The sequence below is a fragment of the Hipposideros armiger genome, unplaced genomic scaffold (assembly GCF_001890085.2).
Source record: "Hipposideros armiger isolate ML-2016 unplaced genomic scaffold, ASM189008v1 scaffold_278, whole genome shotgun sequence".
Taxonomy (NCBI): domain Eukaryota; kingdom Metazoa; phylum Chordata; class Mammalia; order Chiroptera; family Hipposideridae; genus Hipposideros; species Hipposideros armiger.
In genome coordinates, this window is record NW_017731628.1 from 328,830 (window position 1) to 342,420 (window position 13,591).

At 41.0% G+C, this 13,591-nt stretch overlaps 1 protein-coding gene across 4 annotated transcripts in view; it reads left to right on the forward strand.

Moving 5' to 3' along the window:
• The window catches only part of BCL2 (BCL2 apoptosis regulator), a 179,207-nt gene that overhangs the window by 62,375 nt on the left and 103,241 nt on the right, over positions 1–13,591 (forward strand). The gene's annotated exons all lie outside the window — the stretch shown is intronic.

The window sequence follows — 13,591 nt, forward strand, 5'->3', positions numbered from 1 at the left end:
ACATGGCGCTGTCCTAGGACCATGGGGTTTAAAACATTAATTGGGTAATCTTCATACCATCCCTGAGAGGTAGACTTCATCTTCCCATGTTTACACAGGGGAAACCCAAGGTTAAGAAGCGAGTAGCCCAAGTTTACTCAGCAAGTGAGCTGAAAAGTGAGAAAGGGAAGTCCAGTCTCCTAAAACCACATCACCTCTCCTGGCTGGTACATGGCATCTCTCTGGGTCCAGAGTCTCAACTTTCAGGATTCACACTAGGCCACGTCAGCCTTGAAGAACTGAATGGTCCAGTGAATCAGACGTGGCTTTCCAGTTAAAAGCACAGAGAGCCCTGTCCCTCAGCGTTTCGGTGCTCTGAGAAATGGAGGTCAAGGTGGCTGTTGTGCCTCCTAGTCCGGTAGAGGAGGACAGAGGCTCTGAACCCGCTGCATAAAACAGTGACCTGGATGGAGCTGTCCACAGTGCCATCCCGTTTCACTGGTGGCCAGTAACACGTGCTACAGGAAAGACCTGACTATAATTTATGGAGCTGGAAAAGGTGACAAGTGCTGAGCTTATGCTCCATGTCACTTAGCTCGCTTTTGGATCTCAGCTGTGCTTTTAGTCAAATGGGGAAAATGATGTCAACTTCCTGAAGGCCTGGGATCAGACCAGACCTTCCCATTGTATGTACTTTGATTCTTCTAAATACTCTTAAAAGGAATCAGACTTGCAACCCTATGTTCCTTAAGTCTATGCACTCAACAGCTGGGGCCCCCAATTCAAGGACCAGATCCAGGTACAGGCAGGGCCTGCGTTCTGTAGCTTTGCATTCTGCCCCTCTCCATTCATCTATGCCCATGTTCCACTTGACCTTCAGAAGACCTCATGCCTCATTTTGTTTTGTTCTCATCCAATGGTTTTTGCTGAGATTCAGGGCACATGCTACATGTGTGTCATCAGGATGGTGTCTTGTGGCAATCTACTTGAAGATATGATCTTCATTTCAGTTGAAATCTAATACTTGGTGTGAAGAATGATAGTACAACTCAAAGGTTTGGACCACTCCAGATTGCATCTTTTCCATAACCCATATTTGCAATATATGTATTAATTTATAATACAAACATTTGGGAATTTCAGATAACATTGGACTGTAAAAAACAAAACAAAACTGGCATCGATAATCATGATCCCGTGATGAGGAAGATGGAATTCTGTTGGAGCACATTTTAGTTTTTGTCCGGTCATGTTGTACGTGGTAGTTGTTATATAAAACAGAAAAACACCAGCCATCCCTTTATCTCCCAAGCAAACATTCTAAATAGTCGGGAGTTTGCTGTACATAAAAGGAAGCTTTCTCTCACGCCGAAGCTTGCCAAACAAATTGTGACTCCTAAAAGCAAAGCCCAAAGAAAGAATAACTTCAGCTTTCCGTGGGTGGAAAATAAACACTAACTTTATATGTATTTCAAGAACGTAAAAGACACAGGTGGGAAATGAATCCTCCTCGATAAGAAAGAAATGCTTAGTAGAGTGGAAAAAAAAGAAAACATTAAGCAGTTTTTGGAACTGTTCAAGTCCAGACAGTTTCTTTCTTTCCTTTTTTTTTTTTCTGGTTAGCTGCTCATAGCCACAAATATGTATATTATTTCCTTCTTGCCCACAATTATACTAAGAATCATCTTTCTAATGTACTGGGGAATCCCAAATAAAAATCTCATTTTCCTAAAAAACAGACAAGTCTTTAAGTCTAGCAATTAAATGATTCAATTATTCGTATCTAGAATGTAAAAAAATTGTTATTGTCATGTCCACCTCAAATAATTTTCTTCCCCAATTTGTACTGTAAATGGCTTATGTTCTGAGGGAGGGGTTTGCCCTGGTCACTGATGTTTTGAAATAGCACTCAGAAACCTCGTGAGTTCTCTCCAGTGAGTAGGCTGCCCCACATCTGCGATATAGTGGTAGGATCACAGAATATTTTAACCCTTTTCTGAGTATTGAAATACACTGGGAGTGCTAAAAAAATGTACACAGGTAGACACTTTGGTCAACGTTGCTCAAGCAGTAGCTTGCCGTCATCAGAAGTGCCTGGACGCTGATGGTAACCACGTTGAGCACCTCTCATAATTGCAGAAGTCAGACGTGACTTGTATTCATCTTTTGTTATCGGTGTTTATCGAGTATTACACTTTTAATACAGTTTTCCTTTCTTAAAATGCACATACATTTTTTGGCACCCTCTTTATATTTTATATGGGAAGTGATTATTAATTACTTTGAATATGATTCTTTTTTTTTTTTTTTAAGCTGAGCCATCCTGCCACCTGTTGGCAGCTTAGCGGCTGCTCAGCTCGGGCCGGGCATCGAACAGCTGTTGCTCAGAGCTCAAACTCTTGAGCGAGCTCTTAACCAACTGAACCACTCGGCCGGCCCCTTGCATATGATTCTTATCCCAGCATGCTAGAATAGTAAACCCAGCTAACTTCCTAATTGTTTAGGATACTGTCAGGTCTTAGCAGCATGGACCCGAGCCAGCCTGCCAGGATTCAAACTCCAACTTTGCCCTCCCTTTTCTACCTGATTCTCAATGATTCCTTTTGCTCATCTGCAAAGTACCAATTGCAATAGCACATTCCTCATAAGTATTGTTGTGAGTTAATATGAGTCAAGTGCTTAGAACAGTGCCTGGCACTCACTAAACGCCACAGAAGTGGCAGCTATTATTATTTTTCACGCTGAGGAAAATGAGGGCAGAACCCAAAGTGTGTTTATTATAGGAGTCATTCTATTTACTGTTAAAATAGGTTTTTGTTTATAGAGTTGATATCTGTTGTCTGTGTATCCACTTAAAAAAAACCAGATATGAAATAGCAGATGCTAGGAAGCGAATTATTTGCCTGTTCTGCTTTCTTCTTAATTTCTGCTGCTAAGTGCTCTATTCCAGATAGAGATCTGATAGATTTTTCTGTGAAGAGCCTGTGCAGAACTGACCCTATCAATTTACCTTGGACGTGAGAGGAGGTGAAATACTGTTTTTTATAGGAGCCCTCCCACTAAGCCATGCAGAAAGTTAGTAAATAAAGGGAGTTTGGTGTGTTAATGTGTTAGTGAAGCAAGTGATCCGGTCAAGTAGGGGTTGTCAGTTCATCTAAAAGTAAATTTTCTGTCAATAAACCATGACAAGAGTGATCAAGATTTAACAAGTTCTACTTCCTCGTCAACTGTCACTTCTTCATTGTATCTCTCAGTGAACAAAGATGTCATGGATGTCTTTTTTTTTTTTAGTATTAGGAAACATGGCATTACTCAGATTTGAGAAATAAAAGATTGGTAGGGACGGAAATTCACCCTTGTAACTTGTTTTCGATTCTAATTTCTAGGTGGGAAACCTAATGCTAAAGTTCACTCCCTAACACTGACTAAAACATGACATTCAAACACAAAGTGCCTTTCTTAGTCATTCTTTTTCTTAAGGTTACACAGCCATAGTTGACTTTTAAACACTAAAATGAAGATTTTCCTCTTTCCCACTATTGAAACTCCGTGGCACTGATTAGCCAAGTTGCATGTTGATTATTGTTATACGAAGAGCACTGTAAATCCTCCCAGGCAAGCTTTTTTTTTTTAATTTAATTACTCATGGATTTGTGACTATTATTATTTGTTGTTGGTTTATTGCTGTCATTTTTAATGTTTTATTTGGGCTTACAGACCACAGGTTGCTTCCGAAATTCTTCAAAAGACGATAATTCCACCGGTAAAGGGGATAAATCACTTAACTAGTGTTTAAAATACCTCAAAAATGAAAATGAACAAGTTTGAATTTTTAAATTTGGATACTGAGAGATAAATATGTAAAAGAACACTCTCAGAGATCATCAGTTGTTTACATCTGGAGAATGTTTCCTTTCCCTATTAGGACTACAACCATTTTGAATAGTATGTGTTTTTGTATATAAAATGAAAATATACCCCTCACCATCATCATCATCATCATCATCATCATCATTATCATCATATTAACTGGAGTTGTGCCCATCATAAATTTCAAGAAACGTAATCAAAACGAATCAGCGCTTCGTGGGAGAAGTCATTAAATTCTCACATTAACTGGTCATGCAAAACTTGGCAAATATATTATTTGTGATATCAATAATACCAGAATTTAATTCTTATTAGTGGATTTGCTCCATTCAATTTTCATTAATTAAAATTTTCCATTTCATTAATAGCAAATTCAGAAATTCACTATCGTCTTCACATTCACAAAAGATAAAATATTTTGACGGAAACAAAGGCTCACTTTGTTTTCTTCCATGCAGCAGTGGCCATAGTCTCTGCCTCTAATTTCAGATATGCAAATTCCTGGTTTAATATGTAATTCAACATGCTTTTATTGAGGGCCTCTTTGTGGAGGGAGGATAATACACTACCGGGAGTATGTGTTTTGCAGTCAAACTGTTCTTGGCTCAAACCCTGGCACAGCTACTTGCTTACTGTGTGGCCTTGAGCTTCTTGGTCTTTCAAATATTGAACTGTGGAGTTGTTTAAGGGTTAAGTGAAAGGATGGAGGTGCAATTGTATGGCCTTCAGTGGGTACTCCCGGGGCTTCTCTGGTCATCTGTCCCTTCACTTCCCCCCTGGGGGTCCACTGTTGTAATCCCTGTCCATAGCATGAATGGGAACGCAGAGCATAAATGCTTGAAACCCGTCTTGCCACCAGGGAGCCAAACATCTTGTACTGGGATATCCTAGGCCAGTCCCTTCACCACGGGATCTTGCTTAACATCTCAGTAAAATTCACGGTCAACGTTTACTTTGATTATTTCTAAGAGCACTTCCAGATTTGACCTCCTATGAGTCTGGGATATTATGAAGCAGTTAAAAAATAGGAAAGCAACACTACGGTGTTAAGTGGGCAGCATCGACCACCATAATATATCATGAAGGAAGAATCAATCTTAGTGACAGATTAGACATGACTCAAAAATTACTCTGAGGTAGCATCCCTGTCCCTGCCCTCGATAAAACACTAGTATCTCAGGTTGGTAATAGGTATTCACTGAGAAAAGGTGTCTGAAAATCATGTGGGAACCCTCCCTGTGGGCCTTCTCAGCATCTTTCATATGCTCGTATGCATTGGGATTCCAAGATGGGAACTCTACTAATTGTATAAATCACTTCCAGAATGTATTTCCTCATGGAATCAGAATTACGTTGCACCTAAGTAACATCTTGCCAGTCTAGTGTTTCTTGGGAGTTACTTTGCCAAACACTGCTCTATGGTTTGAAAGCAGGAAAATGGTAGAATACGGGTACCACTCACCCAACTCACTGGATGTGGAGTGTCGACCACTTGCAAGGTCCCGTCGAGCCAGAGATGAATAAGATCCAGTCATTGCGACAGATCTGGCGATGGGGCTTCCAGTGCGGTGTTGTGTGCAAGCCCACGAGTAAGAGCAGGGGTGCGTGGGAGACCACATCCTAGCAGAATCAGCGGAGGTGGTATCTGGAGGGTGAAGACACCTGTTTTCTGCCTTGGGCATGTTTTTCTCTGTCTCTCACTAAAGCTCTCATAATGGTGTTTGCTTCCTGTTCACCTCGGAGAAATCCTGGAGGTATTCCATGAACGTGTGGTTCCCAACCTCAGGAGGTTGGAGTTAAACCACTTGGAATTTTCACATAGGAGGAGATTTTTACCCCATTGACGCTGAGCTTTGCTTTCGAGTACATAATTGTTTCACCACCCCTTTGACACTCGGCTCTAACGTCAAAATATAATCTAAGGAGAGGAGCCTGCAAAAATAAACCACACACATAGCAGCCTACGTCTTTATGAGGGGCGTGATAGTTAAATGTTGGGCGAGCCTGGTGGCACAATCTACATGTGTATTTATTATCGATAAAATATGAGCAGGTTTTGCTTATGGCAGATTTGACTCGGGCCAAACTCCCTTCTCACCAGTCAGATCTGTGGACTATTTCACCACTGGATTTTTCCGCCTATTAGGCCTTAGGAAACGTTTTGGCAGGTTGCACCGTTATTTTGCTCATGTTGTGAGTAGCATTTCTCTGACCTTTTGTTATTTACTGAAACAGTCCGGCCTGTTTTCTTTTAAGAGAAGCGTGAAATGAAGGGGAGTTGGGGCACACAGGCTGCCTTTGGTATCAGAAGACTAACTTCAGGCTGCTTGGCTCCAAGTATACTTTAAAATTAAGGGGTCATTGGCCTCCTTGTTTCCTATTCTGATGATTTTAAAGGGTCTTTTGGGGGAGTTTCTTTTTTTTTTCCTTCCGTCACTAAAGCAGACACATGTAAGGTTAGCCATGTATTTAAAACATGTCACCACATCTAAAAGCACAGCCCTCTAAGAGTTTTCTTCTGACATTTTGAGCATGGTGGGTTGTCGGCAGCCACTCCTGTTTTGAACAGCGATGTGACCCGTCTCAGAGGGACGACGGATCCCGTTTCAGGGCCGGCCTTTACTTTATGATTGCTTCTGAGAGCACTTTCAGATCTGACCTTCTGTGAGTCTCTGATATCACGAAGCAATAGGTTCAAGAATCGGTCATAATAGTGTCAGGTCTTAGCAGCGTGGACCTGAGCTCTAGACTGGTGACTTGGTCACAGGGCAGCCCTCATCCCTGACCTCTCAGGAGCCCACACAGTGGAGGTGATGCCATCATTCCAGACACTCTCTGTGTCTCACAGGGGCTCTTTGTCTCCTCTCTGCTTACCTGTGCCCACCGTGTCCCTGGTGTTTTTCTGCCTCTGGCCCAGCTAGACAACTCCCATTCATTGCAGGCTGACTTACAAGGGTAATGGAAGTATAATTCCGGTACATCTTTGGAGATGAGAAAATGGGTGTATGTGTGTGTATTTGGACATATATGTTTGTTCCTACCTCTTCTATCTATTTACCTACTTGTGTTTTTCTATCTCAGAAGATTCAACAGGAATCATGTCTTTTTGTTGGGATCCTCATAGCTCTGGAACTGAGAGGCCGGTGTTAAAGACACCACTCAAATTTTTGTCATGCGTATTCTCTTAGCCAAACATAAAGTGATCTTGACATACATAAGCCAGCCTGCATGACTTGTTAATGAAGGCTCTGTGTTATTTCATAATGATCTGTGTGTTTGAGAATTGCCACAGTCTAATAACAGGCCATTGCTTTGGAGATGTTTCCTTCACGTTTTCAGTTGTTTAGTCAACAGATATTTACTGTACTGTTCTTAGTGATAGGGATACACTGGTGAACAGAGGCACACGCTTCTCCTGGAGCTCATATGTGAATGCAGAGATACAGATGGTAAATAAGTAAGCCAAGAAGTAAGCTGGTGATAGACAACAAAAGGATAATGCCAGATAACTGGAGAGGGAGCATACGTGTTTAGATCAGTGTCACAGGACACAGTTCCTTTGGCTCCAGACCTGTCAGATGAGTAGGAACCATGAGAAGCCCTGGGGAAACCCTTGGGAGACGGAAGGAAGAGCAAAATCTTGACCTGAGTTAGACTTCTCTCTCCGCCCTGCTCTTCATCTAATGACCTCAGGTACATGTTTGTCCCTCAGAGCTACCACCTGATTACTCTTGAAAGCTCTGCGTCATTGAGAACACCCATGAGACAACAGGAAGGGGCTATCTTATTAGGATGCTGATTGTAATGCAGGATACTGGTAAGTCCAGTATGAACCTTGGAGAAACCTAATTTCCCCTCCGCACCCCCTCGCCACAGCTCTCCTATTCAGAGAGGCTACATTGCACAGATCAGAAGATAAGAGGACTTTCTTTCTTTGAGAAAGTTGTAGGAAATGCTTTAAAATACTGTGAGTAGAAAAAGAAGCAACGTAAAGCTTCAAATATAATTAGGTTAAGTTGGGCAAACTACTTCCAGACGAGCACTAACTTTCTCATGGCACTTTTTAAACTTTTTATTTTGCAATAAATATATATAGACCGACAGGAAGTTGCAGAAATAGTACAGAGAGGGCCCATGTCCCTCTTCATCTAGCTTCCCCCAATGGTAACATCTTGCATAACTATAGCTATAGTGTAATGTGTATAGTATATACATTATCAACATCTGGAAATGGACACTAGGTGCATCTCCAGACCTTGTTTAGATTTCACTGGTTTTTACATGCATGTGTGTGTGTACGTTACCCCATGTGTAGATTCCTGGAACCACCACTGCCATCAGGATACAGAACTATTCTGTCACCACCAAGAAACTTCCTTGTCCCATGGCACTTTCGTGTATGAGAAATCGCAGCACATGTTATCCTGCTGCTCGTCTGAATCACATTCTGGATGAATCTGTAGTTAGATTGGATGAGTTTGAAAGCTAGTGCCATGGAATATGCATAATTGACTTACACATGAAGGTCGTTGGTCTGACTTATATGAAGAGCGTCTACAAGCCCAGAACAAAGAACACAAGTGTGAAGAAATAGCCCTGATGGCATCCTGGGAGCCCATCATTTGATATCCAGTTGATTTAAGGTTCTGATACCAGTCATGTGACCTCAGTAGTTTACACCTAAAAAGAATCAAACCCTTTCTGTTGACACATACCTTTGGGGACCTAATCTATATGGGACTTTTATGACAGTATTTCTTGAAGACAGCCAAGGAAGAAACACACCAGTGATGGGGTAGCTGATGAGTGGGTGCATTTCTTCTAGAAAAGAGAACGAGTTATAGAAAAATGCCCCTTTGTGTGTGGAAGGAAGAAACCTTTAGGACGTGCAGTTAGCAGTAAGAACTTGAGGTGCAGGCTGAAAGGGAAACAGCTATAAACAGATTGAGAGAGAGAGGGAGAGAGAGAGAGACAGCAGATTTAAGGGAAAACATCTGCCTGTTGCATCTGACATCCAAAAGCTGCATCTGTGGCCTAGGATCAATCTTGTAATGCTTAAAAAAGGAATGCAAAGGGGCCCAAAATGGGCTCTGAACGTTTCTTTTTTTCCTCGACATTTTCTGTGCGCTTTGCCCAGAACACTGCCAGGGACTGATGAAATCAACTCATATGGACCCGTTTCTTGATGCTGAAGGAACATTCCTTAGACGCTAACTTTAGAATGATCGATTTAAAAGACATTTTACCTGTATTGTTCGCAACACATGGGTTCAGATGAGCCCATTTACTTTGCTCCATGGAACCTCTGGAAATCTTGAGATGGCCTCTTCAAAGATTTTGTATTTCAAGTAAAAGTTTTCAGTGTTAAAGAAGCTGGAATCCTGAAGAAAGGAGCAGATAATGTTCTCATGAAGCCTCAGAAGAAATTTCAGAGCATCTTTCTTGAAACTAGATTCTACTTAAAATGTGTCACAGAAGTCCCTTGACTTGTGTATTACTTTTCCCTTGGGTCATCTGTTTGTATCCTGTGTGCATGGGCCAAAAGGCTAATTTAAAGAAAGAGTAGACATTTATAGAGATTGAGTGTTCTCCACAGATATGCTCATTTTTTGTTTCTCTGAGTGGAAGCAAGAGAGAATTATGAATAAATAGTTCTGTTCTTCACTCTTGGACACCATCTTTTCTTGTCACAGCCTTCACAGTAGGGGCCAACACCTGTATACTTTGTGGTCACTGACTTTTCCCTCTAAGAATGTACACGACCCTCCCAATCCATGTTATCTGAAGACTGCCATAACTAGTATGGAGGAAGTTGTCCTAAATGATTGTAAGCAACCTTTTGAGAAATTTCACTTCTTAGCTTTATACTTTCTTCTCCTTGTCTACTGCACGTGGTCACTCCATTTAACTCGTGTCTTTATTTTTTTATACATCTGACCCCACACTAGGATTACAGTAGAATTCCCATGCATCGTTGCCTCATATTTTAAGCAATTTGAAATTTTATCAAATATGAGTAAAGTTTGTGTCAGTAATACCACTTCACGTACATGTTGCTGTTTTTCTGGAGCTCTATTCTGAACAATGGTGAGCATGGCCTCGTGTTCTCTACTTGGAGGGGAGGGAATATTGCAACGAGGAGTGACTGATAATAAGAGATTGTGGCAAGGCGAGAGGGGGAGGAAAGGCAATAAACAGAAGAGAGGAACTGAGGATGATTGAGCACTTGAGTGTTGCAAAAAATAAAAATATAAAACAATGAGTGATGATCACCTGCTCTCTGTGCTCAGGACCTGTGGCATCTGTATTTTCCACTCCCCAGCGCTGGCACCTGCTAGGCTCTGAACATTTGTTGAAATAAGTTGGGTCATATATAATGTGTCCCCTTTTTCAAGATTTCTCTGCAATAATGTGTGTATCCTAGCTTTATGTTGAAAATGAGAACAAGTTACATTAAGTCTGGTAATTTGCCTCAAGTCACATAGGTTGCATGTGATAGATGTGAACTCCGGTGTTTTGATCCCCCAATGATTACTTCCATTTGCAAGTCAGTGGGTCCTTGTTTTCTTAAGGCACAGAATCCTTCTAACTTTTTGTACCTGGTCTGGGTGTTGAGGGGAAGCTTGCCATAATGGAAAGTCTAAAACTCCAAATTTTTTTTTCCTGTTTTACAAGAAATCTCTAGAACGCCTTCATGATACCTTTGGGATGACTGATGCAGTTTGAAGATCCCACCTTAGACTAGCCCATCTCAAACAATGTCAGCGTGGGTGCCCGTGTATATGCTGTTTGCTGTGCATTTCCTCACACCTCGAAAAGGACCAGTGGCATGGTTTCTAAACCAAGCAGTTAACCTTAGGACTTGCATCCTTTGAGTTTCCATCTAAATTCAAATCTAACTCATTTTTTTGTTTTTTAAATTGTATAGTATTTTACACAAAAGGTAGCCTGAGAGTGAGGGAAAGAGTAATGATGGACAGGGTAGGCTCTCCAATCAGGCCAGGGTGACAGGCTGGGACCTCTTGTTTTCATCAAATTCTCGTGACTGCCGTTTACTTCTCTCTGTGTTTGCTGGGCTTTTGAGGTTCCGTTGTGTTATTTGTAGCTGGATGTTTTCTGGAGGGTCATCAAGAGAAAGGAGTATCCTCTGCATTAATAACATTTGGAAGGATTTTAGCAGTGAAATCAGAGAACAAATGATCTAGTGGAGAGCAGGAATGGGGTGGGGGTAAGGCGTTCCTTCCCCTTTTCCAGGAAAATGTCAAGTTCACCATGCCCCAGCACCAGACCCTTTACCCAATAACTCTGAGATCTTATATCAGGTTTGCTCAATAATGATGACGTAATGGCAGAACTACTACCCTCATTTCTGGGGATAAGAATTGTTCCTTAAAAGGCATACAATGTACACAAAGGCATATGATAACCATGAGATACCCTTGGAGTAACTGCTGATTTCTATATGTGTTTTCCTGGCTGTTTTGTTTTGTCTTGTTTTGTCGTGTGTGTGTGTGTGTGTGTGTGTGTGTGTGTGTGTGTGTGTGTATGTTTGTGTTTTTTAGTGAATTAATTAATGTGGAGTTCCAAAACAACTCTTGAATGCATACTCTGCACTTTAATCTAATTATTGAAAAGCACAGGTGCCAAGTGAAAATTTAAAGAATGTACTGAGATTTAGGGCAAAGATAAACACCATAGATTGGGGGTCAGAAAACTATGGTCTGTGGACCCAATCTGGCTTGCTACTTGTTTTGTAAATAAAGTTTTATTGGAACACAGCCATGCCCATTTGTTTATGGATAGTCTGTGGCTGTTTTCCTATTACAACAGCAGAGTTGAGTAGTTATGATAGAGACCATATGCCTTAAAATATTTACTATCTGGTTCTTTACTCAGAAGTTTTCTAACCCCTGTCATAGACATCTCCATGATATTTACTTACTCACTCATTCATTTCTTCATTCTTTTAGTGACACTCTGGGGAATATCAAGATGAATACAGCAGTCCCTAGTGTCCAAAAACTTACAATGTAATAGAGACAAGTTATGTACTTAAATTGCCACCTGACAAGGTGGACTGCAACACACACTACAGCTAAGAAATAACTAAATCGCTGGGCAGAGATGGCAAAGGCCCTTGAAAAAGGGAAGGAATTGGGTTAAGCAAAAGGATATCACTTTCATAACTGTGGCTCACAGTGATTTCCCAGTGGGAACTTCATGAGAAATAAGAGTCATTTCCTTCATGGAATTTTATAAATTGTAGTACCCAAAGGGTGGAAATGATTTAGGATATTACTTAGCATCCAAGTTTCTTTATCTGGAAGAGTATTTCCTCTGTAATTATGAGGATCATCATATTTCTAGAAAAATTTTAAAGGTTTGAAGGAAGGCTTCCTACTTCAGGGTGGAAAGACAGGGAATTCCTTTTCTTTTTTATTTATTTATTTATTTATTTACCAATTGTTCACTGAATAAAGTAATATTAAATATTGTAGATGGAAAATGGGGTTCTATGGACAGTAATCTCACAGAGTGACCTGATCATAAATTCCTAACTGGACAGGTCATGAAGGGTGGTCAAGCCCTAGGCATATAACTTTTTTAGTGAAAGGCTTATCTTTGCCTTAAGCCAGTCCTGTCCATTGTTTCTGTTCATGGAGGTTAACAGACCTTTGAAATGCCTTTTTTCAGACCCCTCCTTCTAAAGTGTGACCACCCTCAAGAGAGCACATAATCTTGTTAACTGTCCTGTAGTTATCTGATCCCCGCCTTGCTTTCTCCCACCTTCATGTAATCTTCCTTAAATTTCCTCCTTAATTCCAAATGCAGAAAAGAAACAGTAAAACTGTGATTTTCGGGAGCATTTGAGATCTTTGCTTCCTGGCATAGGTTGTCAGTTTGGCACAAATAAACTCATAAACATTCTCTACAGGTTTGGACGTTTCTTACGTCAACAATGGTACAGGCCTTAAAAAAGGAATCTTGACAGGAAATCCCTCCAATAGCGGATGGATCAAAAACAAGGTGAAATTATAGAACCCCACCATGAAGAAGCATGACTCAATGACAGCTCTCCCGAATGGCTCAGGGTACAAGTGTGAACGGAGCTTTGGAGCAAGGTTCAGGTCAAATGCCACCTCACCCTGGGAAGATTCCATACAGGAAGCCTTCTGGTATGGGTTGATGACTGCTTCTGCATCTGTGACCTGCTTGAGGGCAGGGTTCATGCCTTTTTTATTTTTATATTGCCAGTAGCGCCTACGCCACTGTTTGTGTTTTCCAAATATCTATGGAATTCACATGAATTGAATGCAGGTGGACCCTGTGCATTTAAAATCTTGGCGGCTGATTTGGGTAAAGGACACAAGATTTTCAGGTTTGTCTAAAAATGAAACAAGCGAGGCTCTTTCTATTCTGCTTCCATCAGAGGATCAAAATTGTTGGCTAAATTCCAGCTACTCATTCCCTATCTTCACAGTGATAATATACCAGAGTGAATGTAGCTTAGTTTTGTTTCAGAAAATGACCTTGTGAGATTTTGCCCGCGGAAAGTATAATATTTTGACTGATAAAGTGGGTATGTTTGGTGAGAAAGCTACTGATAGAACATAGTATTGGACCCCAACAGGTCATTTTAATATCTTAGGAAGTAGCAAGCCCAAATATTTCACATGTCCTCCCTCTGAGTAGGAGAGCCCTGAAGTTAGCCACCAACAGTGTCCCCTGGGGCTTTGGCCTC